The 11,923-nt window shown below is 36.3% G+C and overlaps 1 long non-coding RNA gene across 3 annotated transcripts in view; it reads right to left on the bottom strand.

Moving 5' to 3' along the window:
- Window positions 1–11,923, bottom strand: part of LOC138174402 (uncharacterized) — a 51,818-nt gene that overhangs the window by 1,204 nt on the left and 38,691 nt on the right. For all 3 annotated transcript variants that reach the window (XR_011171703.1, XR_011171704.1, XR_011171707.1), the window contains one exon: window positions 680–1,322. This is a non-coding gene — a long non-coding RNA (uncharacterized lncRNA). The remainder of the gene's footprint in view (window positions 1–679; window positions 1,323–11,923) is intronic.

The following is an 11,923-nucleotide window of genomic DNA, read 5'->3' as shown; positions in this document are numbered from 1 at the left end:
AAGGAAGGAAGGAAGGAAGGAAGGAAGGAAGGAAGGAAGGAAGGAAAAGGAGAGAGACAGAGAGAGAAAGAGAGAAATAATTTGCTTCAGTTTGTTTTCAGACAACATCAGTTCCTTCTCTGGAGGCAGATAGAATTTTTCATCATTAGACCTTTGGATCTTGGATCATCATGAGAACTTGGATCACTGTATGGCTGAGAATAGCCAAGATGAAGAAGTGGAATGGGGTGCTTTTTAGGGTCATAAAATCACAGAAGTTTTGAGTCAGAAAAAACTTCAATGGTCATCTAGTTAAACCTCTACCCAAAAGGAGTTTCCACTATGATATAATTTGTAAACAGTGTCTGATAAAAGATCAATCGTATTCCAAGATAGCCTAGTGCACTTTTGAAAAGTTCTAAAAGTAGAAAGTAAAATGAAAGCACCTGAACTATATATTCCTTACTGTGTCTAGGATCTCTATGATCCGTGAAGTTTTTTTAAATTTTGTTTTGTTTCTGTTGTTTTTACTTACTTTATTTTCCCCTGACATTAAGACTATGTTACTCCTCTTTTTAACTTCTATCCTCATTTACCCCTTGGAGGTCAATGTATACAGCCTCATGCCTCTTCACATTATTGTTAACCTATTGCCTCTTGAGATTTTTCTTCTCCAAATTAAATATCCCCACTTACTTACCTCCAGGAATCCTTCTATGATATGGATTCCAGACCCCTCACCACCTCCTGGTTGGGTTGTCTTTCTCTGGATACTCTAATTTATTCATGTCCTTCTTAAATTATGGTGCTGAGAATTGACCACAATATTCTAGATGTCGTTTAAGCAGAGAAGAAAACTGTGTAGCTATAATTTTCTTATTCCTGGAAGTGAATCTTCTTTTATTGAAGTCCATGAGGGCAAGCTGTTTCAAACACAATAATGTTGTTTCTAAGACTAGGTTAAATTTGAATCGAAAACCACAGTGCTCAAGCACTTCAATGGATCTATGATCTCCTGGATGGGAATATTCCTGTCAATGAAACAAATAATTACTTATATATGACCTATGTGGCTTTTGTCAATATCTCCTATAAATCCTTCACAAAGGGCTACATCCAATATGGCAGAGATCTTCTTCTAGTTCTCGTTATTAAATGGATGCCAGTGAAACACATGAACTGTGCATAATTTACTCTTCACTCTTGCCAGATGACTGGTCTACCTATGAATTACTCCACTACTATTTCAAAAAGAAGCTGTTGTTTTTGTTGCTGCTGCTGCTACTGTTGTTTGTCCTTCGTTCTTAAAGAGGACACTGATATCCGGAAGGTGTTGACATGACCTGCAAGTGAATTGGATTTAAATGAGGGAGGGCAGAACAATACTGAGATAAGTTTATTTTTTAAAATAATGTTGTTTACTTCAGTTCTGAATGTGTAAGCAGTCTGAGAACATTTCATTGTTCATGTTAGTGGGAAAAACCATAAACATAATTGTACTGTGACATTCTATGATTTGTACTTATTGACTTTCAAAATAACTGTCAAATCATAATTCACAATAAGCCTTGATAATAAAAAATATATTTAAATGTATTTCATATTGACTTATTGGAACACTACACTTTAAAACATGAATGCAATCTATTTTAATTTTTAATTAGAAATTTTCAATGCGCTTCCAAAATATAGTATGTTTGGATTTTAAAAATAAAGAACTATACTCTGAATTTTTATTATTAATGGAATATCTGAATAATACATAATGAAGTGGGTTTGATACAACAAACACCTGTTAAGCATTTACTGTGGTCAAGGTGGAGATACAGGAGTTTTAGCCTTGAAGTCAGTAAGACCTGAATTAAATCATTTCTCTAAAATATGTTATCTATATAATCCAGGTCAAGTCTTTTAATCTTTAGGTACTCTAGGTACCACCCCAAGGCTCTCAGTGATAGAGAAGGTGCCAATCTGCCATGGTAAAGGAAACTTTTTATCTGGGAGTTCACTATACTACATGAAGTCACAGGTTTGGTCCCTGTTCCTATTTGCAAGGTACACAAAGATCAAATAAAAATAAATAGTCTCTTCTTTCAATGAACTTACATTCTATTGAGAAGATAAGACAAATAGTTATCCAAGTTAACTCAAATAATTTCAAGAGGTCACTAAGAATTAGAAAGCTGAGGAGGTAAGACCTAATCTCTTCTTTGGTTCTAGATAAATGGAGCCCTCGTCTAAACAACAGGAAATAAAACTGAAGAAACAACAGAAAAGCATTAATCTGGAGCTGCAAATTTATTACCAATGACCTGAATGATAAACAGAAAGTATCAATCAAGACACATGGTTTAGGGTCAATGAGCTGGATTTCATAAATAATAATAATAATAATAATAATAATGTTAGGCTTGACAGAAGAATATTAAATATGTTCAGATTGTATGTAGGAGATAATAGGTATGGCAGATAGATTGCTGAACTTGCAGTCAGGAAAACCCGAGTCCTAATCCTGTGTCAGAAATCTGTTAACTCTGAGACCCTAGTCAATTCATTTAATTTCTTTCAGTCTCAGTTCCCATATCTGTAAATGGGAATAATAATAGCACCTGTTGTAGAAAATGAAATTGACTTTTTAAACCTAAAATCACTCTTAAGGGGCAGCTAGGTGGCACAGTGAATAGAGGACAGTCCCTGGAGTCAGGAGGACCTGAGTTCAAATCCGGCCTCAGACACAACACCAAAACTAGCCATGTGACCTTGGCCAAGTCACTTAACCCCAATTGCCCTCCAAAAAGAAAAAAAAAACATTCTTAAAATATTAGTTATAGAAATTCAAGATCTAGTTAATATTAATGGAAATATGTATGCATAAATGCATGTTGTTGATAAGCATGCACATGTATGAAAACACACATATGTGTATATATGCATATACATATATGAAAACACACATGTGCATATATAACACATGTGTGTTATATATGCTGATATATGCATATGTACACACTCATAAAATCTAGCTGCAAATTTATTGCAAAGAGACTTGCCTAAGTATTGGAGAGTTATGGTTCCTTGGATGTGCTTTGAATGACATCTTTTGTAATCAATTAGTAGCCTCTTTGCATAGGCATTTGGAAATTCAGTGATTTTGCAACCCTGGGAGTTATGGAATTAAAAGTTCCATCCTGGATAGTGAGAGTGTCTTAGAAATAGTTGATCAACTCTTCTGCCCATGAGAAAAGGGAAAGCTCCCATGAGCAAAGGACAAAAGGCAGGGAAAGCTAACTAATTACAGAGGGCTTAATATAATTACTTGCTCAAATACAGGCACTTGCAGGCAGACCAATAGATAGCAGAGTAGGCTACACCAAGAACCACCCCCCTTAAGTGCTTATTCTGAGCTGCCGGAGACCCTTCACTAAATAAACAAACCTATGGAGTAAATTCAAATAGAATGTAAACAAATAAACAAATCCATTGGACAAGCTGCGGTACTAGCCTAGGTGAGAAAAGAAATTGAATTCTGAATAATTCCTTTTACCTAAGACTTTTAATAAAAGATGAATTAACCTCAAAGACTAACATTATCCTAAAATAAAAGAATTCTAAACTCAAAGTGACCTTAGTGCAACTCTTCCATTTTATAGAAAGGAAACTGCCCCTCAGAAAGAATGTGGCTTAGCCATGGTTAAAGATGAGCTAGGTAGCAGAAGTAGGCAGTCCAAAGAATGGAGATCAACCTTGACAAAGATTGCTTCAAACTTGTGTCTATCTTTGTAATTTGCTAAGGGACCAGACTAAAGAGTGAGATTGTGAGTTCTTTGAGACTAATTAAAATGTTATAGTGAAAAGATCATTAACTTGGGAATTGGGATAGTGGGGATATTGGCATATATTTTAAATTCAAAGCGTCAAAAATAAAATTCTTTATTTTTCCTCCCTTCTACAAAGTTCCCTATCTCTAATGAGGGTCCCACCATACTTGGTCATCTAAGTTTTCAACTTTGGCTCATCCTTGATTTTTTCTCTCTTTCAAGCTCCACTTTTCACTCACATAGTCACTATCTTAGTCCAGGTTCTTACCATTTTTTTTTTTTTGCCATGATTATTACAACAATCTCTTAATTGGAGTCAAGCTTTCCAACCTCTTCTATCCATTCTCCCAGGAACCTCATTTTACCTTTTATCATTTTGCAAGTCAATAAATTATTGCATTTAAGATGTTAATAACTGATTAAATAATTATGAAAAATAATTAGCATGTATATAGCACTTTACAATTTGCAAAGTTCTTTCCATATGGGATTTCATTTGATTCTCACAAAAATCCTGGGAGGTAAATGCTATTATTTTCTCCCATTATAAAGATAAGAAAACGAAATCCTAAGAGTTAGTCAAATGACTGCCTAGGGGCATATAGCCAGTAAATGTCTGAATCAGGATTTGAATTCAGATATACCTGACTTTCACTGCAGTAGAACCAAACCATCTGCCTCCTCGGTGCTAGAATTCCCTGAGTTACAAATATCTATTTGAAATTTTCTTACTATATGAATAGGACAATTTTCTTCCCCTCCATATATATCTGTGTATACAGAGTGAATGTATTCTAAAATCTTTAATGGAGGAAAATTCTTTTAATTATATCTTCAGCACTCAATTGCCCTTTCCAAGTATGAACCAAATTTTCTATTAATTACATCAGGTATGACATTCATAATTGCCATTTTCGGATGACTTTACAGTCAAGTTGTCCTTCTTCTCACACCAATATTGATTTTTTTCCCCCACACCCAACTAGTTAGAGAGAAGGCATGCAGATAGGCATGGCTCACTTCACATTTTATGGAATGCTAAACTTGATGATATTACTTAACTTGGACACAATGGAATCAACAACATGTGTTTTACCATTCTTGCCTGGTGCCTGAAGTCAGAACTATTGATTTTGTCTCTACTTGGCTCATCATTCACTTTCTCTCATAAGTAGCAGAGACCCTCATTGCCTAGCTTACTAGACTTGGAGGCAGGAAGATCTAAGTTTGAATCCTGCCTCACACATTTTTGTATGACCCTAGGCAAGTCACTTAACTATTCTCACTCTCAGTTTCCTAATCTATAAAAATAAAGGTAATAGCCCCTACCTTCCATTGTTATCTTTAGGATTAAATGAGATGACCTACATAATGCATATTGAGTCTCATCTATGATGATGTTGATGATGATGAAAGTTACAGCTTTCTAAATTCAAAGTAGAACTCAGAGTACTAAATGTCATTTCCCACAGTTGACTTTTCATAATGGTGGAATCTTCGACTATACCCGTTTCTGTTCCTCATGTCCTTTATTACTTTGACTGACAGTCCTCCCTTCTGCCCTCCTGTCACTGAAGGAAAAGTGGTTTTCAGAAAGCAGGAAAAGTTTAGAGCATGGAACAGTAAGAGTGATAAATGCTAACTGTTATTGCCTCTTTCTCGACCCTATAAGATTTCAGGTGGGATTTATTAAGAGAAGATGTATTTCTCCTTCTGGGTCAGCAGGAGCATTTTTTCCCCTTTCTCCATATCCTCCCAGGAAGTTCATGGTATAGTAGATAAAATGTCAGAAATAATTAAGAAAAATGCAGGGATATACAACCACCTGAAATCACACCTTTTGGAGATGGCTGTTTTCATCAGCATGGTCCCTGGACAGATATAAATACAGACTTATCACATTCTCTTCAATGATTATGTGTTGAATCAATGCTGATGAACACCTGGTATTGGAAACTTTGGAAGAGGAAAAAGACATTCTATTAAGCAGCAAAGGTCATGGGTTCTAGGGGGTCAATCTACACAGTGCAATCAATACCAAATCTGAAATCCCTCCAAATAGTTAGACAAAGCCTCCTAAATCTCTTTCATCAATAATTTCTTCAGTCTCAATACTACTTACATTAGACCATATTTTTTCCCTGCTATTTTCTTTAACCAGTGAAATTGCTTTAAAAATTGTTTGAGATTTCTTACCTTCCCCTAATAATAGAGAGTTGGATTGTTGTAGGAGTAAAGTTGGACTTCAGAAAGAATAAGGACTCAAGTACAGAAATGTATCTTTTTTTTTGAAGAGGATATTTTTTCTCCTATGACCTTATACATAAATTCACAAGTCCCTAATATCTCAAATTTTTTTTTAACCAGGTCTTATAATTTACAAAATGATTTATACCATTATCTGGGACAGCTAGGTAGTGTAGTGAATAGAATGCCACATTTAGAATCTGGAAAACTCATCTTCCTGAATTCAAACCTGGTCTCAGACACTAGTGGTATGACACTGGGTAAATCACTTAACCCTTTTTGCCTCAGTTTCCTCATCTGTAAAAATGATCTGGTGATGGAAATGACAAAGTACCCCAGGATCTTTGACAATAAAACTCTAAATGGGGTCACAAAGGGTCAGACACAATTGAAGAACAACTTCTAACTTCAAGTTCAGCATTCTATCTACTATATAATCTTAAAATATATTATAATCTTTGTAAGTCAACAACTATTATTTATTATATTTAATAGTTATGTAATAAAATTTTATTTATGAAAGAGGATCAGAATTTAAAATACCTCAAAGGGCCAACCAAATTTTTGCATCAATAGACCCACCAGATTGTTCTAATACATATTTATTTGCTTTTTGGAGGGAGGAAGGTAGGGCAATTGGGGTTAAGTGACTTGCCCAAGGTCACACGCTAGTGTTTTTGTGTTAAGTGTCTGAGGCTGGATTTGAACTCAGGTCCTCCTAACTCCAGGACTGGCTCTCTATTCACTCACCACCTAGCCTCCCCAAGATTGTTCTAATATTAAACAAGCTCATTTTTGTACATTCACTTCTGAATGCCTTTAGTTTATAATTAGTTTCCAAAGGCCATACCAGTACAGTAAAATTATTATCAATTGCTACTCAGTCATCCAAGAACCAACCAAACTTAATTCAAAGAATCTCATCCTTCAAAGCTGTAACACCAGATGATGAAGCACTCTGTGTCACAGTAGAAAGAGCACTGCCCGGGGTTATGTTAGGATGACCTGGGTAGGAATCCTGCCTTCATTTACTGGTTATCTGACCTCAGGCTCTCTAGGCTCAATGTCCTTATGTATAAAATGTGGATAATAGTAGCATCTATCTTAGAGCATTGCCATGAGGTTTAAATAGAATGCACACACACACACACATGCAAACATATATATACACATATAGACAGACACATGTATGTACATATAGAAATACATATATACACATGTATATGTGCATGTGTGTGTGCATATCCAGTTTTGAAAATATTAAAGCTCTATGCTATCTAATAAGAAATGGAGGAATTATGATTTGAATTGGTTAATTAGACAAAATTATGACCTTGCTGAAGTACTCCAGTTCACAATATTAACTTTGTTAGCTAATTGTATATGTTTAAAATGCCAAAAAAAAAAATCCCAATAATTGTATGGTAACAATAAGTATGGGTAGGTATATTTTAAATAGATACATATAAATGTATGTTCAGTTATGTCTGACTTTGTGACTCTATTTGAGGTTTTCTTAGCAAAGATACTGGAGTGGTTTGCCATTTCCTTCTCCAGCTCATTTTACTGATGAGGAAACTGAGGTAAATAAGGTTAAGTGACTGACCCAGAGTCAGAAAACTAGTGAGAGTTTAAGGCCATATTTGGAATCAGATCTTCATGATTCCAGGCTCAGTGCTCTACCATTACACCCCGTAGGAAGATCTAGGCTCAAATTTCTCCTCTGAGCCTATATAGGCATGTGACCATAGCTTGGGAAATTATTAACCATCTTTGGAGCTCTGGCAAATCTCTAATTCTATGTTATGGGAATGGGAATCTGAAGATCTTCCCTGCCCATAGGCCCTTTGATAGGCTTAGGTGACTCTGAGAACCTTCCCTGATTTGAGAATATGATCTGTTCCCTAATGGGCTGAATGTGGTCACTTGGAGCCTATGGTGGGAGGCTTGTTCTTCAGGAACACCCACACCTTGTTATTTGTGATTGGGCAGTGGGTCACGAGGGTTGTGATGGTCTCTGACCCAGGAGACGGCTGATTTTGCTGTGGGGTTTACATTGGGAAGAGTTGTGTGATGTGTCCAGATGAGACTCTGGGCAGCTGTCGAGCTCCCCCTACCCCCCCCCACCCCAGCTTTGAAAACCCAGATGTTGGTGCTTCCCTCTCTGGTAACTGAGGAGGTATGGATGTAATGGTCCGACAGTGGGAAGCCCTGTCTGTTGATTTGTTTGTCTGCTTGTAACTTCTGTTTGTATTCTTTGAAGTTTAAGGTGCTGACGTTTTCCCCTGAACCAGGTAAAATGATATATGTTTGATTGATTAAAGTAAGATTGTTAACCCATTTTGAGTTGCTTTACTTTGGAGAAGCAGATCTAAGAACCTGTGTTGGCAGCCACCCTGGGCATGCTGGGGTGCTTGCTGCTACACTCTATAAGTGAACAACATTAGTGGCAAGAGCTCCCAAACTGGGAGTTCCCATAGGGATGAAGTCACAGATCAGAGCTATATTGATCTAATGCACTATTAGAATGCATTTAATTCCTTTAAAAAGAATGTATGGACCTAAATTAAAATGATTGTGGTTTTTATTTTTGTTAAAATAGGAATATAAGGTGAAAGTCTTTTTATAGCCATAGATGTAGCAAAAATGGAAATAAGTTCTTCAACGCTACTGACTTTTTAGATTTACAACTTGACTTTTACCTAAAATTTGAACAGGCTAAAGCTATAATTATGTATACATATTTTTACTTCCTATTGTGTATGTGGCTTTGGGTAGGGAGAGGGAGAGCCATTCCTTGCATGGCTTAAAAAAATCGTCTAGACTATCTCAAAAGCAGATTCCAAATGAGCCAGTTCAGCTGTCTGAGCATATAGTGGAAAGAAATGGTTGTCCTAGCAACAGGAACAAAATTAATGCTCTCTGAGCCCAGTTTTTCCCTCTACTCAGGTAACCTCTTAGTTGCACAGTGCTCATCTAGGCTTTGCTAGCAAAAATCCTATCTGTAGAAGCGGGGATAAAATTGATCAGGTGAATGGCTGTTCTTCTTATCAGGTCCCTTGGTCGGCAATTTTGCCAAGGCTACTTTGGCCCATACAGCAAGGCCCTCAATTGCTGCCACTGAGCAATCTAGAGGACACTTAGATGATCACTATTAGAACTGGCTTTTAACAAGCCATGCTGAATTTGATACCCATTGAATCTAAGAATCGAAGTGTTTGCAATATGAGCTACTAAAAAATGCAATTGGTTAATAGGGAAGAAAAAGGGAAAAAAAAGAAATAAAAAGAGGATCAAAATAAAAGCAACCTTGCTTAGATTCTTACTTTGAAAGCATACAACATATGACAGTAAGGAGGTATAAGTAGACCCACTTGGAGCACAACGATAGTATAGAGATTAGTAATGTGTACAGTAGAGTTTAATCAAACAGGATAAATTCATAGGATTGTAGGTTTAGAGCTGAAAAACAAAACAAACCCTGAGAGGGCATCTAGTCTAACTCATTGAAATATAGATAAAATGTGTCATAACAAATGTTATAAAAGAATAAGGAGTATTTCACTTTCCTTCTTTTTTTTTTTTTTTGGTCAAAAGGTCCCTTTCCTTAATGAGTTCATCTAGTCTCCTCTTTTCCCTCCTATAGCCTTATAAGTTCCATTCATGTTACATACATACATTTATTTAGTTGTTCATTCATGTTCAACTCTTCCTAACTCTTTGGACCATCCTGTACATTGGGTTTTCTTGGCAAAGTACTGGAGCGGTTTTCCATTTCCTTCTCCATTAGATTAAAGCAAACAGAAGTTAAGTGACTTACCCAGGGTCACACAGCTAGTAAATGTCTGCGACTAGATTTGAACTCAGGTCTTCCTAACTCCAGGACCAGAGCTCTATTCACAGAGTTACCTAGCTGTTTCCACATATATAACTACAAGCACCCACATATGTGTGTATTTGTGTGTGTGTATGTGTGTGTGTACACAGAAGTATGTATATATACACATAGATATGTATGTGTATTTGTATGAATGTTAAAAGATATAAATTGGGGCAGCCAGGTGGCTCAGCAAGTAAGAGCACCGGCCCCAGTGTTGGGATGATCTGGGATCGAATCTGGGCTCAGATACTTAGCACCACACCCAGAAATAACTGGCAGCGTAACTTTGAGCAAGTTACTTAACCCCAATTGCTTAAAAAAAAGATATAAATATACATGTGTACATATACATATACATACTCACATCTCTTTGACTTCAACTCCCTTGCTTATACAGGCCAACCCCATTGCTGATTAGCACAAAAGTTTGATCTCTTTCATGTATTTCCCATTTGACTATTTAGATAGCTTCCTTAGATAGCTTTAGTAGTCCCTACTTCCAAGGGCTCATCACACTGATACCAGACTTAGTGTGTACACTTGATCAGTATAGATATTTGATTGACTTTTGCTCTACCAAAGCTCAGATCACTGAGCTCAAAGCATCCCCCAGCCACAGCCTCCCCAGGATCAGGGATTATCAACATATACCACCATGCCCAGACAGTCATATTCTGTAGCTTTTTCATTTATTTATTATTTTCCTCTTCAATCTCTTTCCTTCTTTCTCTTTCCTGACACTTCCTATATTCCCCCAACTTCACATAATTCAACATTTTCTTTCCCTGTTCCTTTTGCTCAGAGTCCAGAGAAAATTCTTAAGCTCATGGTGTACTATACCTGAAGAGCTTATAAAACATAAATTTACTAAGAAGACTTCCCCAGGAAGTCAAAAGTCATTTAATTTTAGTCCTTGTATAGAGTTTTGGTGCTGGAGACAGTAAAGCAAGAGAGTGGTTAATAAATGCGTGTTACATATGAGGAATTAAATATGAAAAGCAACACAATTAATCAGTCAAAAAAAATTCATTAAGTGCTTACTATGAGCCGGGCAATTGTACTAAGCAGTGGGATACCAACGCAAATATATAGTTCCTACCCTCAAGGACATTACATTCTAACGGGGGACAAAACATGTGAACAACATGTACATGCCCACTAGATCTCTACAGACTAGATGGGCTATAACCTCAAAAACAAGAGGTAGATTTCATAAACCAGGCTTATCAAGGGTACTTTTAACACATGCAACCTATTCTTAATTAATTTTGATTAAGAAAGTCAAAATTTCAAAGTCTGTACATAATTTACAAGATAATCTCTCAGGTTCTTTGCTCATATGTTAAGCTCAATGGTAAAAAGATGCAGAAATCTTTACAAGTTGATTCTACCCTCAAGTTGCTGATGGTGTAGTGAGGAGAGAGACTAAAGTGAAATAAATAAACAAAAACCCATCAGTGAAGATGGCAAACAAAATGCCAGGAAAAGCTCACAGGTGGTCAGTGCTAAGAGGAACATTGAGAAATATATGAAAAGTTCACACTGCATTAAAACATAAATGAAGGACAAAAGCTAGGGGAAAACAGAGTTAAAAAGGAACACAGAAAGAGACACGAAAGTGAACAGGATATTATTGTAATTGCCTTGTTAAAGTTCACATGCACGATCTAAAAAAAAAAGGTAATGACTTGGAGTTTATGATTTTATGCATGACCTTTTTATGCGTTTTTATTGATGGTTGTTACTAACTTGAGAAAATGTGTATATGCATTCATGTATAATATAGGGTTATTGTATATCTATAATGAAATGTTTATATCTTTATGGATATATAATACATGTGCATATTCGTATTTATGTTCCTTGAGTGCAGTAACTATTTCATTTTCCCTTGAAATTGCTAACATCTAAACTAGTACATGACACATGGTAGGTGAGAGAGAAAGAGACAGAGAGAGAGGGGGAGAGAGAGAGAGAGAGAGACAGAGAGAGAGAGAGA

This window comes from Petaurus breviceps, unplaced genomic scaffold (genome assembly GCF_028583685.1).
Source record: "Petaurus breviceps papuanus isolate PSGF00001 unplaced genomic scaffold, PetGlider_PUasm1.0 688, whole genome shotgun sequence".
NCBI classification, from domain to species: Eukaryota; Metazoa; Chordata; class Mammalia; order Diprotodontia; family Petauridae; genus Petaurus; species Petaurus breviceps.
This window is presented reverse-complemented; position numbering and strand designations above follow the sequence as displayed.